The sequence below is a fragment of the Ochotona princeps genome, chromosome 2 (assembly GCF_030435755.1).
Source record: "Ochotona princeps isolate mOchPri1 chromosome 2, mOchPri1.hap1, whole genome shotgun sequence".
Lineage (NCBI taxonomy): Eukaryota > Metazoa > Chordata > Mammalia > Lagomorpha > Ochotonidae > Ochotona > Ochotona princeps.
Genome location: NC_080833.1, coordinates 162,815,110 through 162,840,824, shown reverse-complemented (window position 1 = coordinate 162,840,824; position 25,715 = coordinate 162,815,110). Strand labels below are relative to the sequence as shown.

At 44.6% G+C, this 25,715-nt stretch overlaps 1 protein-coding gene across 1 annotated transcript in view; it reads left to right on the top strand.

Annotated features, from left to right (window-relative positions):
- Positions 1–25,715, top strand: part of ASTN1 (astrotactin 1) — a 303,431-nt gene that overhangs the window by 106,548 nt on the left and 171,168 nt on the right. The gene's annotated exons all lie outside the window — the stretch shown is intronic.

Genomic DNA, 25,715 nt, shown 5'->3' with positions numbered 1-25,715 from the left:
TAGAGCGCCTGAGTTTGATTCCTTTATCTGTTGCTAATCCCAGCCTCCTGCCTGTGTATACCCTGGGAGACAGTAGGTGAAGGCTCTTGCTATTTGGTCCCCACCACCTTTGAGAGAGATTTGGACTGGGAGTGAACCAACTGGTGTCTGTTTCTCTCTTACTCTCTAATTAAAAAAAAAAAAAGTAAAATAATGTGCTGGTGCCATTAACATAGCTATGCATGATTCAACTCCATATGATCATTGATCATGTTAGTACGGATTTTCCATTTGTAGAAAATGCATCCATTTATTCTCTAAGTAGAATTTGCAGCTAACTCTTCTCTCTAGGAACATGCCCAGCTAGGGAGTAGCTTTTACAAATCAGAGAGAATATCAGATAAGAGAAGAGTAACAGGCTGCAATTTGACCGACTATCGACAGGACTACATACCTGGGAGGGTTAAAGGTCGTTCCACTGTTAGGGCAGTTATCACAGAACCAGGTTAAGGTTTGGTCTAAACTTGAATTCATTTATTGCTCTGGTATCATCAGTAACCTTATTTAGTTTTATATAGAGGATTAAAGGAAATGGTACGTTTTCTACATAAATATAAAATTTAGTATATGTAATTATATATGTAAATGTATACATTATGTATAAATTTTTCCTGTGAAACATTTTTGCATGGAAATTTTCCTTACGAAACATTTGATAAAATCTAAGAAGGTCAGTCCCATCTTTGCCCCAACCAATGTGCCCATAAATCACTGATTTGATAGATTACCTGTAGTACAGAAGGCATTTCATTTAGCTGTATGGTACAGAAGAGAGTCTTTGGGTAGCAAATGGTAAACTTCCATATTGAGAGAAGACCAGAAACTAGGCAAGTGAATGAGATTGTTGTGCCTCACATTTACAAATTAATTGACGATCACCCCAGGGGAGTTACAGCACACTTTCAACTTTTGTCAAGATCTTGGCTTCCTCTCTCAGAAAACTTGTTCTTCCTCAACATGGGTTGTAATTTCTGGAGAGTGGTGAGATTAGACAAGTCAGCTTATCATCCTTGAAACCCACTGGGGTGATTAATGCAGAAGCCAGACTGTCTTCAGATTTATAATATGATGTGAGTCAAAAGAAGGCTGTAGTGGTGAACCTCCCATCAGGTAGCCACTGCCTCTCGTCAATTTAGGAAGAAGTCACAATCATGGGGGATTTTGGTGTGTTTTTTTTAATTTGATAGAATATTATTTTAAATACTGGCTTTGTCACATTATGTGTGTGTGTGGAGAGAGAGAGAGAGAGAGAGAGAGAGAGAGAGAATAAAGAAATAACAGAAGCAGGCCTTTGGTCTAGCTGTCGAGATAACTATAGTATTTAATGCCATAATTAAGTGTCTGCATTTGAGATCTGGCTCTTCTCCCAATTCCTGCTAACGTGGACTCTGGGAAGCAGCAGGCAACGGCTCAAGAATGCGGGTCCCTGATGCCCACATGGGAAACCTGAAGTCTGAGTTACTGACTCCCAGCTTTGGCCCAGCATAACCACTGCCATTTTAATCATCTGAGTGAACCTGCAGGTGGGAGCCATGTCTGCATTTCTTGTTGCTTCTTTCTCCCTTTCAAAATAAGTAAGTAAGTAAGCAAATGCAATGGATCTGTTGTACCTGAAAGAATGGTCTTAGATCCTAGGAGTTAAAACAGCTGACACATCAGAAGGTGTGTTTCAGGTGGTAGGTCTAGTGTGAATGCAAGTGTCATAATTGTTGCATCTGTCCAGCGTAGCAGGAACCTTGTTATCCATCCTCAGAATGAGGGGCTGCAGTAAGCTCTCTACAGCAGTGTGTATGTCCCTAGGCATGCTCAGGTGTATGGGGGTAGGTGACCAAGACAAAATTATGCTGATCAAGGAGGCTAAAGGTTTTGAGAAAATAGGGTGTGCCCTTAAAATCTGACAACCTTTATGAGAAGCTTTGTATTACTAATGCTGTTTTGATGAAATCCCCAGGGCAGGGATTAATGTACAGTGGAAATGGAGAGAGAAAAAGAGCTGGCCTTAAAACTATCTCTAAGATCTTTGCTTTACAGACCACCAAGAACATTCTTTGCAAACAGAACAGAAGCGGTATTTCTTCTGCTTTGTTGGACGTCCTTTTGTCTTATTTTCCACCAGCGTGGATAAGACATGAGTTAAGAGGGCATAGACAAGCATAAGGGAACAAGTAGAAAAGTTTTGTGTTGCATTGGCTTGACTTCTTGGATGTGGTTAGGCTCAAACATCCATAAGAAATGCAGGAAGGCCTTTTTGTTGCACTAGAGAACAGGAACTTCAGGATGAACCGAGGCTGTCGGCATTCGCTCCCATCCTTGTCCAAGGATGGTTGGCCGTTGAAGCCTGCTGCAGCTCACCTAGCTGTATCACTCCGGTGCATTCCAATTCCACACCACACACTTCATCCACTCTCTTCCATCCTTAGGATTCTATTCCAGAAACGGTTTCAAAGGCTGAAGTTGAGTATCTGCCCCAAGTTATAAAATCAAGCCTGAGGGTATCCTGTTTGAAGGTGTTGTTCCCCAAGCCTCTGATGGCTGCTTCTAAAGGGGCTCAGAGATTTGCCGACTTCATTTGATACACTTTATAGTGCATTCTTGGCAGTAAAATCGGCAGCTACTTGAGGCATCTGGAAAGACAGCATTATAAATGTCAGAACATAGCAAAACTCTTCAACTAGTTACAGTGTTGGGCAGCCAAACACACTTAAATGAAATCTTATTACCTAAAGGCTGCTTGTTCTGAAATAACAATAGCAGGGCTATTTTTCATTAACTCAAGCGATCAATATTGATGCAGCTTTCAGATTTGATCAAAATTGCATAATTTGAAATAGGGAAAAGTTAAAGTTATTATCAAAGCATAAATATAACCAACCTTTTCTCTCTTGTTAAGAAAATGTATATTTAAACGCCTACCCGATAATCCTAAATATTTCCAATATGTGCAGAAGGAATTAATGGTTCTGTGAAAACCTTAAAGTTTGCATTTCTCTCATTTGTATTGACAATTTCCTCATGCATATTGGCTCCACGGAGAGATCACTGTTTATTTTTATATTTTGCATTTACAGTGTTTTGTCTTAAGCATAAAATATAAGTAATGAAAGAGTGAGAAATAAAAGGAAACCTTTTTTGTATCCTCATGACATTGTATGAATGAGAATTTGCAAGTCTCTTCTTAACACTGCACCCAGGATAAATCTACCATCAGCGAAATCACAGGCTTGCAAGAAAACCAATACTCCAGATGGGCCCTTGGCAATTTAAAACTTTGAAAACCCTTTTCCTTTTCTTATTTTCCAATCACTTCCTAAAATTTTTGAATTAGCTCTTTCCAGAGAAGCACCATCTCTTCCTTTCGTGGAATAATTGTGTTTCCCTCCTGAAACCTGACATTATTGCTTGGAGGGTCAAACGATGTGTTTTAACCTCTTGTGTGATTCAAACTTGGCTGAAGAGATTTATTTTAAATTTTGCAAGATAATTGACATTTAGAACTATGCAAGTACACACACATACTCTTGCAAACTCCTGAAGCAATGGGAGAAGTAGCACAGAAAAACCTGTAGTGAGTTTAAACCAAAAGTCAAGGAATTCTTTGGTTATAAGGCAAAGTTTTTGTCTCACAAAACACTATGTTTTAAATTGATTTACATGAGGTATTTAGACCAGTAGATTTAAATTTCCATATTGTGTTTTTCAGTTTTATGATGTGATCTGCATCTTTCTTCTTTAAAGTGTGCGAAAGAATCTAATGGTGCATAATAAAGTTTAAATATATTATCTATACATTTCATCTTTGCAATTAAAGATGACAGAGTGAATAGATTTCCTATATGCACAGAGGTTCATTAAGTATTATTCACAGCAAGTAGCCTTTCAAAATTGCTTTCAATATATATACACATATTGTGATTTTTGGAGTGATAATTCCCCCTGGCAGGGACTTGTCTTTCACAGTTAAGCCTTTTATGTGTAATTTACCCATCTAGGGGGTAAACCACCAAGCATCTGTGTTTTTCCCTAAGTATTTCGTCAACAGAACCCTTCAATCAATCCTGAGCATTGCTCAGGACAACCTGTCCAGCATGTGAAGCCTATTGGTCAGAGTCAGCAGGCTCTTGTGGACATTAATAGCCAGTCACCCTCAGAGGGCTCAGAGTATTCCCTAGTCTCCTTGTTTCTGGGGGTTGAGGGTAAGTTTAAGGCACAAAATTCTCTCTTGGTGAAAACAATGTAGGGAGTAACAGCTTGGGGAGTAAAACGGCTGCAAACGCTGTTTGAGTCCCAGAATTCCAACAGTGGTATGGGTGGTCTAGGGATGTTCCTTGCTGGGGTAATCACACTGGGGCCTGGGTAGTACAAAACCCAGGAAACACACTAATGTTCACCTTTAGGATTCTGGAAGCCTATTACTATTGTATGTAAGCCTGGGAATACTACGTGTCAACCTGAGGCTGATGCCCATTTCAAGTAAAGTTTAGCCTACAAAGTTTCCTCACCTAGAACTGTGAGAATGGAATATCTTGCTGAGACATATTAGGTGTATGTGAGTTCATAGCCAGGCCAATTGTTCGTATATTCTCTTCTTGTTCAGTGGCCTCCACATTCTTAGAAAAGCATAACTGGGGCATGGGAATAAACATAGAATCTAGGCTGGGAGGAGTGGGCTTCAAATCCTGGCCACTTAGTTAATTCACTGGTCTTGCAGAGAGTTTCATTTTTGTCATAAAATGATTGCATTGGTTCGGCTTTTTAGTGTTTAGAGGGTGGGGATTTACTCAGGCCTTCTCTGTGATGGAGTTAGGGAGTTTGAATGGAGATAAAGGAATAGCAGTCTGCCGACTCAAGAAACAATAATAATAATCTGTAAAGCATATTTTGGTGAAGACTGGGGTGGAAGGTTCCTCGGGTTCCCAGACATCTCCACAGCTCATGACTCTCTCTGTTGTACCTGTTCCCAGCGCTCCTGTTGCTGTGAAGTCTGAGTTATAACGCTTCCTCCAGTTCAGTGATTTATGTTTGAGGTCCCATTTCTTCATCGAGTCTCCTTGTAATCCTTCCCGACTTCTCTCAGTGTCACTGTGCTTCCAGCTGAAATCTTCCTGCTGTCAACTTGCTCCTTCGTTCTCTGCTGCCTGTTCTACCCATGTAAGGGAAGACACGGAGGAACCCAGTTAGCTCCCACAGTTCATTCTTGTTGAGAGCTATTCGCACCAGGTTTCTCACTGCTGGCCATAACCCCAACATTCTCCCTGGGGGCTGAGTTGTGCAGAGTGGGCTTATACCTCAAACATGGACCAGACCTGTCTGGAAAGATGGAAATGTCATGGTTACGTCATGGAAAGAGGGTTATGTCATGATTTCTTTGTTCAATACAACAAGATTCTGAAACCTAACTTGTAGTGATGCTAGAAGGATCAGAGAGTATTAAGGTATCATGGCATAATCATCACCATCATCAAAATCGTATTTTGTACTTGCTGCATACCAGGTCACACCCTCTAGAATTGGTTGTCATCCCACTTCATAGATGAGAGGACTGAGGGATGGTCAGGCTAAATAATCAACTCAAAGTTAAGCAACTGTGAACTTGCATGGTGGAGATCTGCATGGAAACAATTCGGGAAGTCTGGGTTCTATGCTCCAAGGCATGCCCAATGCATCTCCCAGCCTTCAGGGGGAGCGCCTCAATCCTTACTGCTTGTCCTTTAGCCTGGCTTGTTATTTCTCACTTTTGCCTGTTGAGATGTTCTGACACTTGTTCCTGGAATGACTTTGGTAGTAAGAACTCCGTGGGCACTAGGACCCATGATGGCAGTGAAAGACAGATCCTCTAGTGGCTACACCAGGCCACTCTCAGAAGTTCAGATTCTGTTCAGCTCAGCTAAGCCCACCTGCTAACCTTGGCTTCTGCTACACCATCTCACAGCTGGCCGTCAGTTTATTGGCAGGAAGTGAGAGAAGGTAGTTGGGAATTATAACTCCAAAATTGCAAAAGTTTTATGACAATAAACTTAGATTTCTTCATATTTGTACTTCCACTATTTTGTAGGAAAATTCTAAACTAGAAACATGTATAAAAATGTAGTTGGAGTGATCCTGTATCTGCAGAGAGTTCCAGGAGCTCCGGGGGCTGCTCAAAATCGCAGATCAGGGTTTGACTGAGTTTTCCTATACATACACATACCTAGGATTTGTTTATAAATCAGATCAAATCAGAGATTAGCAATCACAATAAATTAAGCAGCTGTGACAATGAACTGTCATAATGATTGAATGTTTCCTTTCTCTTCTGTCTCAAGATTTTATTGTACTCTTTCTTCTTGTGGTTTTTGAGATGATATGATACCTACCTAAAGACATAAAGTGAGGTATGTAGACATTGTGATGTAGCCTTAGGTCTCTGATGACCATATGGGCACACCTTAGAAGAAGGGCCATTTGCTGTTAGTCATCCTGAGGTTTTTCTTGGTGGATAAGGGGTGGAGGTATGGAACTAGATTAATCCATCATTAATTTAGAAGAATCACTGACTCTTTCATTCATTTAGATATTGATTCTTTCATTTAACAGTATTTGCCAGACTTGAGCATTTTTTTAGCTACTAAGTATATAGAACATGAGCAAGACAAGAGTCTGCTTCCAGGGAGTATTTAGTCATATTGTTAATGCTGAACCTTTGACAATGGCTCTGGGCAGAACTGAGAGGCAAGTGAAGTGTCTCTGTCTTCTCCTTTCCCTTCCTTTCTTTGTGTCTCGGAGATAATCCGAAAGGGGAAGTGATTGTTTGAGCACCAAGTTCAAGCATTGCGAAGGAGTCCCAAGTTTGCTCTAGCAAGCAGAGCTCCTTGTGAAGCCAGTGCAGACTGAGGTCTTGGAACTGAATTATACTTAGGTGACTTGCAGCAATGGCTTTTGCTCTCAATCCTGACTGCCACCAACTAGAATTTTTAATGAATTGAATAATTTGTTTAATCTCTCTAAACTTACTTTCTATTCCATAAAATAGGAATAATAATAAGTCCTACTTCAGAAGGCTGTTTTAATGATAAATGAGATATTTTTTATAAAACATTTCCTGCACGGCTAGACCCATGGGAAGTGTCAAGTAAATATTAGCTGGGTAAGCTCATGGGGTGCTACGCAAGCTCTCTGCAACAATGGTGCATGCCAAGTATCCCCGAGGAGCCCTGCCACCCTGGGGAGGCAGAAAAGCAGCTGGGATCATAGCAACATTCTTAGGAGGCCTAGAGGAGTTGTGTGGAGGGAAAAGACCAAGGCAATCAGGGACAGCGGGGCAGCAGAGGGGCCCTGGGTGTGTCATGCAGACATGCACATCGAGGGCAACATTAGGCCACCTCTGCTTCATTGTTTCCAGGGTTTCCTAGCAGGGTATCCTATGGTTTAGAATGATAACACTGACTGTAATTTCCCTGGAAGAACTTCATTATTTTCTAACGCAATTCAGTGACGTCATTATGGGAATTCCTGACCCGAGCAGGTGTCTATACCTGCAAAAAAAATTGTTATGCAACCTTCCCATGTGCATCAGGGAAGGGATAGCATAGAATGGTGTGTGAGGTCTTGGACAGCACTAGTGGAAAAACAAAGGTTTTCTCCAGACTGTGTTGTGGTTGCGTCACTCCTTGCCCATCTCTTAACATTTTGGAATCTACTCACAAACTTGGGTTTACATTTGGTTTAACCTCAAGCTCTCAAGTGCTGTGGCAGAGGGGCTTAAAGCAACATCTGCAGCACCGACATCCCATTGAGTACTTGTTTAAATCCCATCTGCTAACCTTATAAGCCAGCCCCCTGCTAATGCAGCTGTGAAAGCAGCAGAGGATGGTCCAAGTGCTTGAGCCCCTGCGTCTATGTGCGAGGCCTGGAAGGAGTTCCTGGCTCTTAGTATCAGTCTGCTCCAACTCTAGCCATTGCAGCCACTTGGGGAATGAACCAGCAGATGGGAAATTTTGTTTCTCTTTCTCTCCTTCTCTCTCTTTCTCTGTTTCTGTAACACAGCCTTTCAAATAAATAGAATAAGTCTTTAAAACAATCTGATCTCAAACCCACATCCCTGGTCCCTGTTAGACTTGGACATCACAGTTGTAGTCTGTGTTGTATCCACAGAGCCTGAACATGGACAGTAGCGTGGGGTGGTCTAGGCTAGGGCTGTAAAGGACCAGATGGATTACATTTCTAGCCTTGCAAGCCTGACAAACTCTGTCTTGAGTACTTAACAGAACCCAATGTATTGCCCAAGCAGTCACACAGCCTATAGAAATGAATGGCTATGACTGTGTTCCCAAGAAGCTATACCACTAACAACAGGCAGTGGGGCACATTTGGCCTGGATACCACAACTTGCTGACCCCAATTGTGGACATGCGCTTCATTTTCCTTCCAGATCTAAACAGAGACTGAACCATAGCAGCTCTACAGGACCTTGGGGGTCCTGTTTTCAGTACGAAAGATAATAACCTGATAGTTTTATACCCCCAAAGATTGATTACAAGTGTCATTTAAAACTGCCATGGACAAATACTGGTTTTGCTAGAAATTCAAGGCATGTGGCAATTCACAAAATCAGGTGAAATTCAAACACATGCTCCTTCCTGAGAGGTACAGATGGGTTTTGCAAAGACAGTTGATGATGAAAACAAAACTGTATGTAGTCTTGACAAAAGAAATATAAACAGGGACCTTATTAGCAAAGTCACAATCTTTCCTTCCCTAGGAGGGTGATGTCTCCAGCATGGCCTCTATTTTGACATACACTGCAGACTGCTGTGCAATGCCTGGATATGTTAAAACACACCCTTGGAACCAATACTTCATACAAATGTGTGACAACAAAGTAGAATTACGTTTCTAAACATGATGCCATCACAAAGCTGTTTTGTGCAGGGACAGATCCAGAAGGTCTTTGAGGGTCAGTCATTGCTCGCAACCTTGCTGATGACATTTAGGGGAATACTAAGTGTTTGGGGGCCTCACCTGTAAAATCTTGTGTGACCATTTTAAATACCTTCTAAGGTTAACTCAGCGTCTTGCCCATGTGATGTTCCTGGTGTCAGGAGCCCTGCCCTCTGAGCTTGCATAGAGTCTCCATGAGAAAGCCGGGAAGCTCTGGTGCTTCTTCTTGCTGCCTTGCCATTTACAATTTCCTCCTGCTAGGACCTCTGTGGCTGCTGCTGACATCTATGAATAGCAGTGGGATTAGCACCCCTTAATGCAGGATGAATCAGATTGTCAGCTTATTAATGCAGTCACACTGCTATTGACATGAGTGGGTGGGTCCCGGGGTCGTTTGAGAGCTGTTGAGTTCTCGTTTCCATCCCAGTGGTTAGGAAAGGTGCGGTTGCTTCAGGAGGCGTTGAGCCATGTGCTTTGGCCCCTATACCATAAAGAAGACAGGGCTGTGTGGAAATCTGCATGGGTATTCAACACAAGATGCCATCATAGCATCCAACCTGCATTTCTCCCTTACTGTATCCTGTCTGAAGGTGAAAGGCCTTGGGCTGAAGACCCATTCATAGGATTTGTGAGCATGAACCTCTTGGTATTTGGCATTTGTAGACTCTAGACACATTCTGACAAAGTGAGGCAAGCTGTCACACCAAAAGATCATGGACTTTGCCAATGATGTGATGTTGGAACTTTCCTGGTTTATTCCCTCACTGTCATGTTGTATATTCAGTCCAAGAAACCAGCCTTGGGTTTTGGTTTCTCGTGTTGGGTCCCACGACCCCGCTCCCTCATCCTCAGTGCTCTGTTGCTCAGTGTGAGGGATCGAGCACCTGGGGTGCCTGGCCTCTCCAGGCCCTGATCACCCCTGGCCCCACCTGAGGGAGGACAGGGGCAGCAACACAAAGTCCCAGCCAAGACTCTGCTCAAAGCTCGTGGATGATTGACACAGGCCCAGAATCCAGCACTTCGGTACACTGCACTGGATCTTCCCATTTGAAATAGTGACCAGAGGTAGGTCGAGACGGCAAGTAGCCTCATGCTGGGACATGTCACTAGACCCAAAGTCAGGTGGCTTTATTCATATCCCTCTCCCCCACCCCCCTTAAAACCTGTGAACTTCAGATAAGTCTTTGCTTAAGCCTCATTTTTCTCATCTGTAATGAGACAATGGTTCTCAAAATTTTAGGCATTCATTATTTTGGGCCATCTTTTACATAAGCTGCAATAGATATCTGAATTTTTCATTTGAATTGGTTACTTTTAAACTAAGTTTAAACTTAGTTCAGCCTCATCTTAGATGAAGGTACCAACAAAATTATTAGTTTTATGTTATAGTTAATTATTTCAGTACAAGTCATAGAAAATACTCTCAAACATTTTATTTTTATTTATATTTTTAAAATATTTTATTTTGATGATGTTTACATAGTTGATCAAGATGGGAAGAATCAAGGGTTAGGCAAAAGTAGGTGCAATCACTGTTTTCAGATTTTCTATTTCTTCTTCCTGTATCTGGGGGAATGGGAGAGATAAGGGGAGAAGCCATACCCAACCTCCCAATTGCCCCAGTACTTAGGGATGGGGAGCAGCCATCTGATGTTATCCCAGGGTCCCCAATGCGGAGCATGTTCTGAGGGTTCTGCCTAAGTGGTTTCAATAGCTCTGAAATGAGGTCGATCTCAGCCATCCAAGGATGAGGAAATTCTTTCAATGTCCATTGGCTGACATAGCCTGCCTTAGAGTCTCCATTTGCCCAGATATTTGTGGTCATTGTTTGGGGTAGTTGTTCGATTTATTCTGTCTTCCTTCCTCTGCTATGGTACCAGATGTCCTATGCTGCCCCCTGTGGGCTGCCATCTCCTCCGCGTGGATCTGGGCAAGCTGTCTGCTGTTCGATCTTTTCCACTGAGGAGGCCCAGTTTTGACACATGCATTCCAGTCAGACCATAAATCTTGGAAGACCCCAAGGCCTCTGCATACCCCTACCTGTGCCATCACCAAACCCCTGCAAGCCCATACACCAGGTGCCCACAGGCATGCCATTGGGTGGTCAATGAGCTTCCCCCAGAGCCATTGGTGCCCTGGGCCACTTGACTCAGGCCTTGCCCCACCCCTCATGCCCAGGGCTCACAGACCCAGCACTTACAGTGAAGGTGTGGACAGGACCCCAGCCAAGTAACCCAGGCCCCACTGGACACCCCACTTCTTGGGAGCTCACTGACCTGGCACCAATGTGCCAAAACTGGCATAGCTCACCAAAGCATCCACCAGTGGGTACTGTAATCTGGCTTGGTTCAACCTTCCCCCAGTTCCAGTTCCTGCTTGTGGGCAATGCAGCCTAGCTCAGCTCAGCCAGCCCCCAGTTCCATCCCTAATGTGGATTGACTGGTATTACAGCCTGACCTGGCTCATACTACATCCCATCCCAATTCTCAAATCTACCTGTGGGTATTATGAATTGGCATAGGCTTGCCTGCCCCCAGACCTGACCCACACATATGCCAGTGGGAACAGTAACTTGGCCTGATGTGGGTTGCTTCCAGTCTTGATTCTTGAGCTCACTTTGCAGGGACTGTGTTCCGGCAAAGGAGTTCTCTAAGTTCCTCTATAAGGCTCCTCCCAGGGGCAGATCTCACCACACTGGTGGATCCTTGGCCCAGGTTGAATTAGTCCACCTCTTGTCCTGGCAGGAACAGTGTCCTTGTCCAACTGGCCCACACCCATTGCGGTTCTTGTTTGGTGTTACAGCCCAGCCATTCCTGTTCTAGATCCAGGCACAGCTCTCATGTGGTTCAATGGGAGCCAAGACCTATCCCAGCCAATTCTCCACCCAGCCTGGCATTCAAGAGTGCAGGTAGGTGCTGGAGTCTAGCCCAGTCTGGTGCTCCCAAGACCCAGATCACATCCAAGCCAAGAGAGACCATAGTCCAGACCGCTGCCCTGTTCAGCTCTTGCGCTCACCAATGGGAACCCCAACTCAACTGGGGTGTCCTCTTAACTCCCCAAACAGGCCTGTTCCTAGTCACACACCTTGCACGTGCCACTGGAGATTGCTGCTGTGAAACTAGAACCTCTGCTGGCAGAGCAGTAAGCCAACATATGCCTCTTCCCCCCTCCCCACAGTTTCTGCCCCCAGACCTGCTTCTCTCATGAACTGGTTAGTGCCATGGGTCATCCTAACATTATCTGATGCCTGTGCCAAATCTCACTGGTGGGTACTGTGATCTAACCCCGCCAGGTAGGTCCCCAACCTTAGCATTGATGTGTGTCAGTGAGTAGCATTTGGTGCTGGTCATTGCTAATTACCCCAGTTCAAGTCACCCATGTGTGCTGGTGCTTCAGTCTGACCCTTCAAGGTCCTCTTCTCCCCTCCCCCACTCCAAATTGCTCAGTCTCAACCCCCTCACTTAACTGCAAGTACAGGCAGTCATTCCTCACCTGGACATAAACCCTCAGGTCCCCGCTCACTCCCACCTGCACCATCCCCCAGAACTCCTGTAAGCCCACACCCCCAAGTTCCCAGACCGCACTACCAGGAATTCCAACCTGGAGTTGCCTGCCACTGCCATGCAGGTGGGTCAAGAAACCTAGAGCCTGGTACAACCATGGGCCTGCCTGCCACTGCTGCCTATTTTTAATTATCTTAAAGATAAAGAGAAACTGGTATAGAGACACAGGTTTTTCATCTGTTGGGATAACTCCACCTTTGCCTTCAACTGCCAGAGCTGGATCAGATCAAAGCCGAGAGATTGAAATTCAGTCCAAGTTCTCTTTGTGAGTTGCAGAAACGTGCCTGAGCCATCACTGTTGCTTCTCAGGGTGTTCATTAGAAGGATGCTGGATGCAGCTCTCACCAGCGAGCATGACAACCAGGGTTGGAGGCAGGCCTGGCTGGCTGGACTGGTGGCACCCATTGGCAGGAGTAGGAGATTGGATAGTGCAGTCAGTTGGGCTGAGTTAGTCTGCAGCAGCCACTGATGTGTGTGAGAGCTGATTGGGTCAGACTGGACCAGTTTCCTGCATCATACCAGCATGCATTAGAAACAGGACTGGAGACAGACCTGGTGGGAGTTAGTGGGAGTCACTCAGATTGGGCTGAAGTCCCCACTGGTGTGGCATGAGGACTGAGTGTGCAGTGGGCAGGTTGATTTGCGTATGAGATGGGACTACAGACAGAACATATGGGGTAACTGCAACCACCAGTGTATGTGTAGGCTGATGTGGGTGATGGACTGAGCTGGACCCCACACTGGATAGCACACATATTTGTCAGGTCTGGGGTTACCCTGCAAGGTTGCTTTGTGGACCCCACCACCTTCTACTAGACCACTGGACTGAAAACTCCAATCACTGGGAAAAACCACAGGATCAGTGCTCTGACCACGGAGTGCACGTGGCAGAACTGAGCCTCCTCAGTTGCTGCAGTCTGTGCAATGGACAGCATGCCCATATGTATGATGGGATATGACAGATCATTGAGGCCTGCAGAGGATGTCTAACACCATGGAGGGTAGAACATAATGGGTAACACTCCTGGCCAAGCTTCGACCACCGGTATCTGAGGTGAGCTATGTCAGCCAATAGACTCTGGAGAGATTTCCTTAGCCTTGGAGTAATGAAATCAACAGCATCTGAGAGCTATCGAAATCACTTAAGCAGTGCCCTCAGAACATACTCCACATCAGGGACTGTAGGGTGTCATCGGACTGCTGGGGATGGGAGGGCCTCTCCTCTCTGTCTCTCCCTTTCCCTCAGAGACAGGAAGAATAGTGATGAAGATTGGAAATAGTTGTCTCATCCATTTTCCCGTATTCCTGGACCCTTCCCACCCTAATCGGTGGTCCACATGGACATGCATCCTTCTCAACTATGCAAGCATCATCAACAAATAAAGAATTCTATTATGAGAGTGAAAGAGGAAGCTGGGATAGGAGGCAGATCCAGGGCTTGAACTGTGACCCATCACATGGTCCAGAGGGGCCCTCAACAAAAAGCTAATTTGCAGAGCAGCCTGGGACACCTTGTGTCCCGCTCCTTCTGACTGGCTCCGTCTTATCTCTTCCCTGCATCTCTAAACAAAGCTACCTGTGCCAGCGGAAAGGACTCCCGTAGCTTCCCAGCACCCAAGGGGAAGTCGGCTGTGAGAACAGCATCTGGTCTCCAGCTCTAGAGAGTGTGGTATATGTAAATCTCCTAGAACTACCTCTGGAGGACTTTGAATCTTCTAAGAAAATATCTGTCCTCTAGCCTAAAAGAATGTGGCTGAAGCCTGGCAAAAGCGTTCCTGCCTGTATAGCTGGAGGGCTAGCAACTCTCTTTCCTGTCTGACTTGTTCTCAGAACAGTAATTAATCTATGGGGGAAACCTCTGCTCTGGAAGGAAAGCCCCCCCCCCAGATGACATTTGACTTAGCCTCACTAAATAACAGCCCTAAGGGCTGCAGGGCACCTCCCTGACTCCCTTTCCAGGGGGACCTCACCGGTGCTCATGGCAAGTGCCAGAGGCAAGGGCAGCTGGGTCCAATTTCCATGGGTAAGAAGTTCTGTGTTGTGGATCCCAGGGACTCAGTGCCCCTTCCGCACTTCCTTCTTAACTAGGAGCCTCCAGCTTTGCGAGTTCCTTAGCTTGTCAGCTCAGTTCAAACCTGCTGCCAATACTCATTTGCACCTGATTTAATTGTATGAGAATTTAAAATTGTATGCAGGATAGCCCTGTGTAACATGGTACCCACATTATAAAAACAACCAGAAGACATCACCAGCATTTAATCCTGATGTAGCCAGCATGACCACGGGTCATCAGGAGTGCAGAGAAAGAGGAATCAACATGAAAATGAGTCACCGTTGCTGCAAATCACAGAACGAACGCATCCCACTGCTTGGGAGCACATGGATCTTGGTCTCCCTGTTTAATTTGTTATCTGAATCCATTTTGTCCATATCTTTGTGCCCACCTCAGCCAAGGGATGCTCCTCTGGTTTGCTTCCTTTCACCAAACTCTGTCCATACTCTTATCTAAAAGTCTCTGGAGTGCCTCTCCATGATCATGGCTAGTGGACCCATGTGAGGGTCTTCTTTCTTCTCCTCACAATCACCCTCTTACTGTCACCAGGCTGCTCCTAGTAAAACAAAACAGGAATTATGTCACCTCGCTTGTAGAAACCCTTGACCAGTCCCCTTCACTGTGTAGTCTATGTTCTAAAGTGTCAAGCTCTCTCTACCCTTCTCTGCTCCAGCAGCAGACTAGCCCAGTTTTACCTCCTGGATCCCCCTTGCTGCCTGATGCATTCACAGCTTCACCAAAGATATCCTTGAGGCTTAAAATGTCTTCCTTCTCCTCTTCCTACTTGTTTTAAAATTTGGCTTCAGAGTGGGCATTTGGGACAGTGGCAAGGACACTGCTTGCCGTGCCTGTACTTCAGATGGAGTTCTCAGGCTCAAGTCCTGGCTTTGCTGCCAATTCTACCTTCCTGTACTGTGGACTTTGGGAAGCAGCAGGAGATAGCTCGAGTGATCAGATTCCGTCACTCATATGGGACACCCATGATGAGTTCCACATTTTCTTTCTTCTTTTCTTTCAAAATGAATTTATTTATTTGAAAGTCAGAGTAACAGAGAGGGACACACACACACACACACACACACACAGCGAGTGAGATCTGTTATTCTCTGTTTATTACCCAAATGACCACAATAGCCAAAGAGCAAGACTGCAGCCAGGAAGTCAAGAGCTTGACCTGTATCTAGGGGCACAAGGATTGAGGGCTGTCTTCTGCTTTTCCCGGGTCATTTGCAGGGATCTGGAATGGAAATGCAGTAGCTGGGACATGAAAAGGTGCCCATGTGGAATGCCAGTGTTGTGGGTGACAGTGTTGCCTGATATGCCACAATGCCACACTCCCCACATGTATTTCTGACTTATTCTTATCTAAGTGCAACCATAACTCTGTGTTCTGGGAAGGGGCTATGCATCTTGGAAACCTACAAGAAGGCCTAGCCTTTGGCTCGAGGGGCACTAGGGATTCTAGGGAAACACTGAACAAGTGTGACATAGGAAGCTGGGACCCAGAGAGACTTTAGGGGTAGTGACAGGTTGTGGCACCGTGGGGACCAAGCCACATGGTCAATCAGTGCACACCTCTGTTTGGCAGGCCTTGAGAGGAGTGTTGTTTTCAGGTCCCCTCTGTGTTAGTGTGGCTATCTTCTCTTTTTTCTTTTTCTTTCTTCCTTCCTTTTTAAAAGATAGATGCATTTATTTGAAAGAATTGCAGAGAAGGGGAGAGGCACAAAGCAAGCAGTTTTCTATCTGCTGCTCTGTCCCCACATGGGGTCAACAGGCTCAGGCTTAAGCAAGGTGTGTGGAACCACATTTTGGTCTCCCGTGTGGGTAGTAGGGGCCCAAATACTAGAACCATCTTCTACTGCTCTCCCAGATGCATTGTTGGGAACATGGCTTGAACGTGGAGCAGACAGTTCATAAAACACAATGCTCCAGTATGGGATCTAGCATCACATGTGGTGGCTAAATGCACTGCAATACAACACTAGCCCTGTGACGGCCTTTTCTGAGCTAAACCATTATCTCTCTGCCCACTTTCCATCTTTCACAGTCACCAAACAGAAACTTTAGGGAAAGCCTGTCACATACAACAAGAGTGTCTGGGCCACAAGGCCACCACTTCCTCATTCTTCCTTTCTGTCCTCCTTTGTATTTCTATGTATTGACGGCCTGTCTGTTAATATGTATATGGTTTTTAAGAATTGAAGTTGAAGGCATCCAGCCAACCAGCTCCATGTTTGTGGCCTAGGAAAGCAGCAGAGGATGGCCTAAAGCCTTGGGACCCTGCACCCACACGCAGGAGACCTAGGAGATTGGCTCAGTTTGAGCCATTGCAGCCATCTAAGGACCAGTGGATGGAAGGTCTTTCTATCTGTCCTTCTCTCTGGAAATCCCCCTTTCCAATAAAAATAAATAAATCTTTAAAAAGGAATTAAAGCTGAGAAAATCACTACAAAGGGTTTTCAGAATGAGATTTGCAGTTTTGAGTATTGTGAGGCATGATATGAGGCCTGGTGTTTCAGTAGACCTTCTGCCCTAACTGACTGCCTGGGACTCAGTGAGTTACAGGGAGCTCTGCAGGGTGTGAAGGCTGTCACAGGCCTTCTGCCACATCATTAACAGGACACAGGGCAGCACATGGTGAGACAGCAAGTGGGCAGCTTGGCTTGGTTTTCCTCTTTTTTTTTTTTTAAGATTTATTTATTTTTATTGGAAAGACAGATCTACAGAGGATATAAAGAAAGATCTTCCATCTGCTGGTTCACTCCCTAAGTACCCAGAGACCAGCTGATTCTAAGCCAGGAGCCAGGAGCCAGGAGCTTCTTCTGGATCTCTTACATAAGTGCAGGATCCCAAGGTTTTGGGCCATCCTCTATTGCTTTCCCAGGCAAATAGGGAGCTGGAAAGGAAGTGGAACAGCTGGGACATGAACTGGTGCCCACATGGGATGCCAGAGGATGCAAAGGAAGATTTAGCCACTATGTTTTTGCACCAGGCCCTGTTTTCTTCTTCTTAAAACACCTGTGCCATCATAGAGGTCCGGTCTTTAAGACACCTCATCAAATTCTGATTACCTCTCAAAGGCCCTATGTCCAAACCCAAATTAACATACACATTAGAGGATTCGATTTTGAGCAGAGGAGTTCCTGGAGGACACAGACCCACCACAGCCACTTAGGTGAGACCACATGGTGCTTGTTGTACAGTGAATGAGAGCCTGTTTGGACCTGGTCAAGCCTAGGTCCCTAGCTAGCCTTCCAGGCAAGGTCAACAAGTCCTTGTTTTTTCACGTCCTCACTATCTGCTTTAACCCTTCTGCTATTTGTAGCTGTAGTGCCCTGATGCCTGATACGTCCTCATCAATTTTAGTAAGTGGCAGTTGCATTTGCTACTAATAATAGGTAAAGTGCTGAAATTTGTGACTGGTTTCCATTTTTTTTCTCATTAGAGCAGAGTCAAAGTTATGAATGTCCTCAAATAAGGTCATTCTCATTGTACTTGCATGCTGGTATACTTTCTTGATTGAGAGGGAAAATAAGTGTAGTTACCACCAAGTGCCAGGAGTACACTGAGCCCGCAGTGTGCCTCTAGGGTCTGCCCAATTCACAGCCCTCATCTGTCATGGCGTGATGTCAAAAAGCTGCTGGCCCTGACAGTGTTTGGTCTTCTTGTTAAGCCAAATTTAGTTTCTCCAATTATAGAATGAGTTAACAAGGGCTTTTCCATCTAAGTTACAATAACTCTGCGGAAACAGGAATATGAGTGTAAATAAATCTACATATATAAACATGCATAATGCATAGATTAATGAAAACAAGAATTTGAAGCTTTAGTTTCTAAGAAAATAAGTTATTTTTATATCGTTAGCTTGGTAAACCATGTAGTACTCTTCCTTCTATGATTAAGTAGAAAATAGATGTTTTAAATTTGATGACAGATTCCTTTAACTTCTCTGTTGGTTTGATGCTATTCACACAAAACTCTTTAGAACAGAACTGAAATAGTGAGATCTAAGTTAAGGCCGGTTAATTTTATTAGAAAAAAAATTCTCGGTTTTGGTGAGCTCTCAGTCATGTTGTAACTGCTTGCTGATGGCGTCAAAAGATAAGAGAATATTTCAGAAAGTTCACAGAAAACAGAATTAGAAATAAATTTAATTGGTGCATGAAATTCTGAAATCCATGCATACGGAAGGACCTTTAAAAAGGTCATAGCAGATGCGTGTGGGAAAGAATTAAGCACAGATTTCAAAAGTGTTTACACCAACACAAACTTACATTTTAATTCCAATTTCCACAAACTTTGAAAATACCTTCCTAGGAGCTACAGTGAGGTGGCTAAAGATGGGCTCCCATGCCTGAACACAGCTAGATCCACAGGGTGATGGATCTGTAGCACTCACCCTCTGTTTGAGCATACTTGTGGGTGAGGAGACAATGACCCTACTGTAGATGAGTTCTACCCCAGGGAACTCTAGCAGCCAAGGTTGTGCCCCACTGTGCTGGCCAAAAAGCTGATCAAAACCAGAATGAAGATGGCTTCCAGATGGAGGTTTGGTTCAGAAATGACAAACAGTATCCTATGTGTGTTGTCTCGACCTTGCCACACCAGTGGAATGCACCTGCCTGTAATTAATCAAGTAGCATCATGGTGTTCTTGACTCATCCTGGGATGGGCAGTCTGCTGAGGCTGGGGCTGTGGGGTTGTTTAAAATGTGGTCTGTTTCTGTAGGTCTAGTCGGATCTAGGCAATGGCAACAACAGAAACAGTAGGATTCGTGGGCGATTTAGAGGAGCTCCAGGAGTTGGAAGAGAATGTACTGCAGCAGTCAAAAGAGGTGTCAGGCAGAGAGAAATGAATATTGGGATTTCAAAGGCTAGGAAAGGTTTAGGTGAGAGAGTGTGGAAGTGTAAGAACAGGGTCTAGAGATGGGCAGACAAGCCTTCTTACCTTACGCCTACTCCCTGTCTCACCTTTCTCCTGGATGCTCACTCTCTCTCCCTGCTGATAGAAGTGAGAGAACAGATCACGAATGCTAAGTAGAAAACGGGGGCTAGCATTTTGACCTAATGGTTTATGCCTCTGTCTGCAGTGCCGACATTACAGATGGGCACTGGTTCAAGTCCTGGCTGCTCCACTTCTGAACCAACTCCCTAGTAACGCATCTGGAAAAGCAGTAGACAATGGCCCAAATGCTTGGGCTCCTGCACTGATGTGGGAGAGTATCTGAATGAAACTACTGGCTCCTGGTTTTGGCCTGGCCCAGTACCAACAGCTGCAGCTGTTTGGGGAATGAATCTGTAAATGAAAGTCCTCTGTCCCTGCATCTTCCTTTTCCTCTCAAATCTGTCTTTCAAATAAATAAAATGAATATTTTTTGAAGTAGAACACAGAAACTGCATGGACATTACAATCTGTATTACTTAGTAATAATGCCATATGTTGGCATTATTTCTCTAACAAGGCATTAGAGAAAATGCACCACCCCAAATACAGATGAGACAATGTTTGGTAGAGGATTCCTGTCTCTAGGACGCGAGCAGAGGGATACTGACAGCTTCTGTATCGTGGAATTGTCTCTGGCCCCAACAAGCCGAACCATTGTATTCCTTCTGCGTGGTTAAGTCACTGAATGGTAAAATAAAATCTGACAAACAAGGACACAGCAGAACCTCTGGCCACTTCGAAGATGGATGGAGAGGAGCTGGGTGGGGCTCAGCTGCAGGTTTCCATCACTGACTGGCAAGCACTGGGTCCTGCTACGTGTCACTTGCTGGGAACAAAATAAACCCCGGGAAGCGGATGGAGAAGTCCAGCACAGGTGGGAGGTTCGCCACCTCAAATCATCACAGCACCCTCACCCCACCCCCAGAAGCCGCAGGAAGAAACCCGGAAGACCAGAAGCACAACTTGGAGAAGATGGAGCGGTGGGTAGGATATTAGCAAGGGAGGAGAAAGGACAGGACTCCTGGTTCTTTGGTTTAGGTTTTGTGTTTTTCAAATTAATGATGGGAAGAACTCAAGACTTGTGCACTGGCTTTGCCAACAAAAATGTAATTAGCTGAAGACAATATGCTGCTGATGGTGTAGCTGGTGGTTTAATGAAGCTGCCCTAACGAGAATGTCAGTGTCCTGCTCAGAGAAGGCCTTTACACATCATGGCTCTTCTGATTTTGCATTTGATTAGTTATGTGGAAACATTAAACCAATAGCTTTTTTTCAAGGAGGAAAAATAAGAGTCACACGTGTAGTGCATGGCCCAAGGGAAGATTCCTGTCAACTGGGACGTTCCCTCTGCCTCCCCTCATGATGCCAGGCTCATGGTGCTGGCAAGGAGTGACGGACTTGGAAGGGATCTTGGCAATGTGATGTTTTAATCGTGTTTGTGTGTCAGCATCTCTCTCTGGTCCTTAATTCCCTTGCCTCTCCTCTTTGCTGCATCTCTTCAGCTTTATTATGCCAAGACTGGGTCACAGCCCGAGAGCAACAAGGGTATTTGAGTGAGAATGTGGGACTTGTGGTTAGAAGTTTGAAGGTTGTGGAGCAAACCAGTTACCATTTGTAGAAAGTGTCTGAGCAGAAAATCAATGCATAAAAGTCCCGTACATCTCTGTTTTGAATGCCTCAGACTGGGAATAACTGTTACCACTTTTTCGGTTCTAATGCAAAACATGGCAGGCAAGTTTTCTAGTGGGCAGAAAACTTGTGCTGAAAGTCCTATCTTCCCTGAAAGAATCCAAACTTATCATTTTATTCTCATGCTATTTTCTGTTTCTGTGGTTACACTGGGGCAGTATCTGCCACTCCACTTAGGTTCCTACTATCAGATCAAGGTCTTAAGGAAAGCAAGGGACCTGCGTCTGTGTGTACAACTGTCAGACTGTTCCAGAGGAATCTGTTGAGCATACGTGGCCAGAATCTGGTTAATCAGATTTGCTAACCATTTGCTCAAACCGTACCATTAGGTGTAGGACCAGAAAATGTTCACACTCGCAGCCCGTGTGAAAGGCCTCCCAGCTCTATCCTGTCTGGCAGGCATCTTCTAATAACACAAATGTCAGGGCACACCTCATTTTTTTAACTGTAGAGGAAAGAAATCTTCTAAATGTTTGCTGATTCAGGTGGTAATACAGATGACTGCACTCCAAAATTCGCCTAGACCTTGATGCCTGATAATTTTCTTTGGCCAACTAATTGTGCTACAGGTTGTTTTCAGCTGAAGTCACTGGCATACCCACATGCGCCTTGTCGCAAATCTACCTTCAGTGACTACTTTTTAATGTTGTTTGTTGATTTTTATTTGCTCATTCTCAGCTACTGCCCATGAAGCTATCAGCTTTCTGAGACTCCCTCTCCTGCCCTGGATGTGGCCTGCCTCACTTTTGAGATGTAAGGAAGAGGCGTTTAATAACTCCATTATGATCAGCAAAAAGTAGGGGAATTTTCTAATGGTCATTAGCATATCCTGTGCCTGCTGCCTCTTCTGTGCCTTGTTCAATAATTCCCTTAATGTTTGGTCCTAATGGAGCAGATTATTGTCATTATTTTATTTCATCAAGATCACCTACTGCATAAAAACAAAGAGGAAAGAAGGAGAGGAACGTGGCCAAGAATAGGCGCTGAGCATTATCCAGCTGGAGATATTTATTTATTGGCTTCATGCTTGGTTTGTGAAGTTTTGAAGGGCTGGTGCACACAGCTCGCGGAGGGAGCCTGTCTCATGCAGCTCCGCCCATGGGTTGCTGAGACAGCAACCTGCAGTGCCTTCCCTTCTGGGTGGGCCCTTTCATCTCTCAGCCTGCCTGGCAGGCGTAATACACGCATTGATGCGTGTGTGTGTGCACAAGATGTTAGACACAGGCCAGTGCCTGTACCCTGACACTATTTGGGTATCACCATAGTGCCTGACTTGACAGCGTCATCTGTGGTCACAGACGTTGTTCCAGGAATGAAAGGTCTCCGCTCTGCCCTAATAGCTCAAATCTTCCCAAATTTCCCACTCTGCTGGTAAGTAGGCTAGTCTTCAGAATTAGGGGATCCATCCAGATAGCCTTGGACAGGAAAAATCAGCCTGCAGCAAGCTGCCTCTCTGTCACCCTGCTTCACCAGGCTCCATTTGGCCTGATGGTTCTCATTAAGGCAAACGACAGGTAACTGGAGCTACTCACGATCAGAGAGCTCTAAGAGGCTTAGGAACAAATGTGCTCTCTTACTTTTGGACAGCAAAGTCAGGGGTCTGAGGCAAGAAAAATCTCAAGAACCAAAAAAGCATCTCTATAAAAAGAATCTGAAGGAGGACAACTTGAAATAGCCAAGGCTGACTCCAGCACACTAGCCTGCAGCCACTGTCCCTGCGGGGCTCCAGGCTCTCATTAGTTGAAACTCCTGAAGTCACATAAAGCAAGAGAAGACAAACTTCCCAGATTAAAGAAGAAACAAGGTGATCACATTGAACGGTAGGAAAACTTTCTGGCCCAGGAAAAGAAAAAGGCTCTAAAATCTAATTTCATCAATATAGTAAGTAAAAATCTATGAAGCAGAGGATATTTTTTTCGAGGATGAACGTAGTCATAGCTTCCTTGAGTTGGAAGGGCGCCTCAGACATGAAGTCACCTCGCCCAGAAGGCTCTCGGGTTCAGAAGATGTCTACTGTGTATGAAAAGATGCCTGTTTCCCATCTTTACCCAGCAAATGAGTTTTTAATGAGCAACCATCTTGAGGAACATCCTGCGTCTTTCCTAAGCTTTGGATGCTTGCTCTTAGGGAGATTAGGAAGGAATTCTTGAGCTCTCTAAGACAGCAGAAGAGAGTTGTAGTATGCCCCAGAGATTGGCTAACCAGGCAGGGTGGGGCTGTGCCCTAGCAGCAGGATACATGATCAGTGGCAGAAACCCCAGAAGGCACACTGAGGCCTTTTAATTAATGTGGTGGCCCATGGCAACTGGAAATCCTTTCCACACGATTAAAGACTGCAGAAAACTCCCATGGGAAGGTAATGCTCCTAATAATTTATAAATTGAACTCGCTATTTAATATGCTTAGAGCGCTTCACTTGTCTGCCATTTGAGGAGGAGATGGGCAGGGATAATGGGTCTCTATTCACCAGGCACCACGAAGAGAGGAGCTGCCAGGAGAGCTCACCCAGGGGCTTGTTTTAACTTCTGATTTGTGTGAATCTCTGTCAAGAGAGGAATCTTCCAGGTGATGACCAGTGCAATGATGACATCTCATTTCCAAGGGTTGCTGTACCACTGGGGAAGCGGGGTGGTGGTTACTACTCAGGGATACCCCATGTGCTCGGTGGAGTTGAAGGTTGGCCTCTGAAGAATCAGCTCCCTCCTTTGCTTTTTCTCCAGCTTTTGTGTTTGCCAAGCAGGAAGATCTCATGTATGTTTTCTCTACCATAAACTTACCAGTGTAGATCTATTTCCAGCTTGATGAGGATTACAATTTGAAATCTCCAAGTTAGAGGAGTCACTGCCTTCCTTCACTCACCCAAGTTTATAGAACTAGCCTTGGGATAATTTCAAGAGTTGGTGCCGTTTATACTAAATCACACCACTGGTGTGTCCTGCTATTTCACTGGGGACTTCCATGTCATTAGTAGCTGAGGTCTAGCTTTCTAAAGGTCTCCTTTAAAAGGATTGGAAGGAATCAGTTCTTGGAGCACTGTGATTTTAAACCATGACCAAGGGTTTCCATAGGGCTGTGCTCAGGTTTCCTGCTCACTACCTGCCCCCTGTAGATGCCCAGGACAGATAGAACTGTTGTCAAGAAGAGAGAAAAATCTTTGCCCCAGTCTCTGAGCATTATTGTTGAAAGAAAAGACACGAGCCACTAAATCTATTATCTTCTTGTTTTGTAGCTACCACTTAATGCCTTTAGGAACATAATTTGAATGCAGAATGTCCAGTTGCCTTGAGGGATAATTAATTATGTCTCAGATTCACTCTTCTGGTCACTCCTAGGGTGAAGCTAAGCTTTGAAATGTGAGCTGATTGATTGGCTGCAGTCCCTTGACAGATGGTAGCTGGAAACAATCTTCAGCATTGCCATTTTTTTTCTGCCAAGAGTTCACAAAACCCAAGCAACTCCCTAAACTGTGGTGACATTCAATAGATTGAGACTCTTTTACACTAAGATTTATTGATCAGGTGACACTGATTTAGAGAAGGATTCCATTTGCTCTTAAAAATGTGACCCATAGTATTGCCTTTTGCCCATAGTACATTCACCTATAGCAATTTCTTTTGTTGTAAAGAAGTAAAGCTGCCTGTTCCAGCACCTGGGTTTGCTTTGCTGTACTTTTGTGTCTATATTTACTTTTAAAAACCAAAGGAGGCATCCCATTGCCTCCCACTGGAATGCATCACTGTAATAGCTGTAAGAGTGACTCTAGAGAAATTCCTCAATGAACTATCAGTGAACACTTGCTCAATGATTTGGTAACCAATTGAATGAATGTGTCCTGTAAGTGGCTGACATGGAGGAACTTGGCTTGAAGGTACGCAGAAGGTGTCTAAATTTAAATATATTCACAATCTCTCCCTCCTTCCCTCTCTTCCTTCCTTACTTTGTTTCACAATCACTGAACCTTTGGTTTATGCCAGATCCTAAATTTTGAGAGTGGAGATACAAGAGATGTTCCAAACACTGTCCCTACTCTATTGAAGCTTGTAGTCTAATACATGAGACTGACAAGCAAAACAAAGGTAAAAATATTTGTGGATAGAATTATGTAGAAGTCTGTGGCAGTGCAGTAAGAGTAGAAGAGAACTGACTGAGATTGTGTGGCTGAGCTGACTTTGAAAAAGGGCTAGGAATTAGCTAGGGGAAGGAGACATGACTTGGAGCTGGGATGAATATGCAGGCCAGACAACTGGACAGTCCTGTGGTTGACACACTGCCATGAACCTAAAACAGAGCACTGCCTAGAATTCCCCATCCCTGGGCAATCACCATCAATAGTATACAAAAGGTTGAACTCCAAAATGTACACATTACACGACAGACCTCATATTGCTCCCTCAGGTAAGTATTGAAGATGTCAATGTCATAATAAAATAAAGTTGCTTTCATTTGTTTGATCTCCATTAAAGCTGATAGAAATGATTTATTGGTTTTTTAAAAGAAAGATACATTTTAAA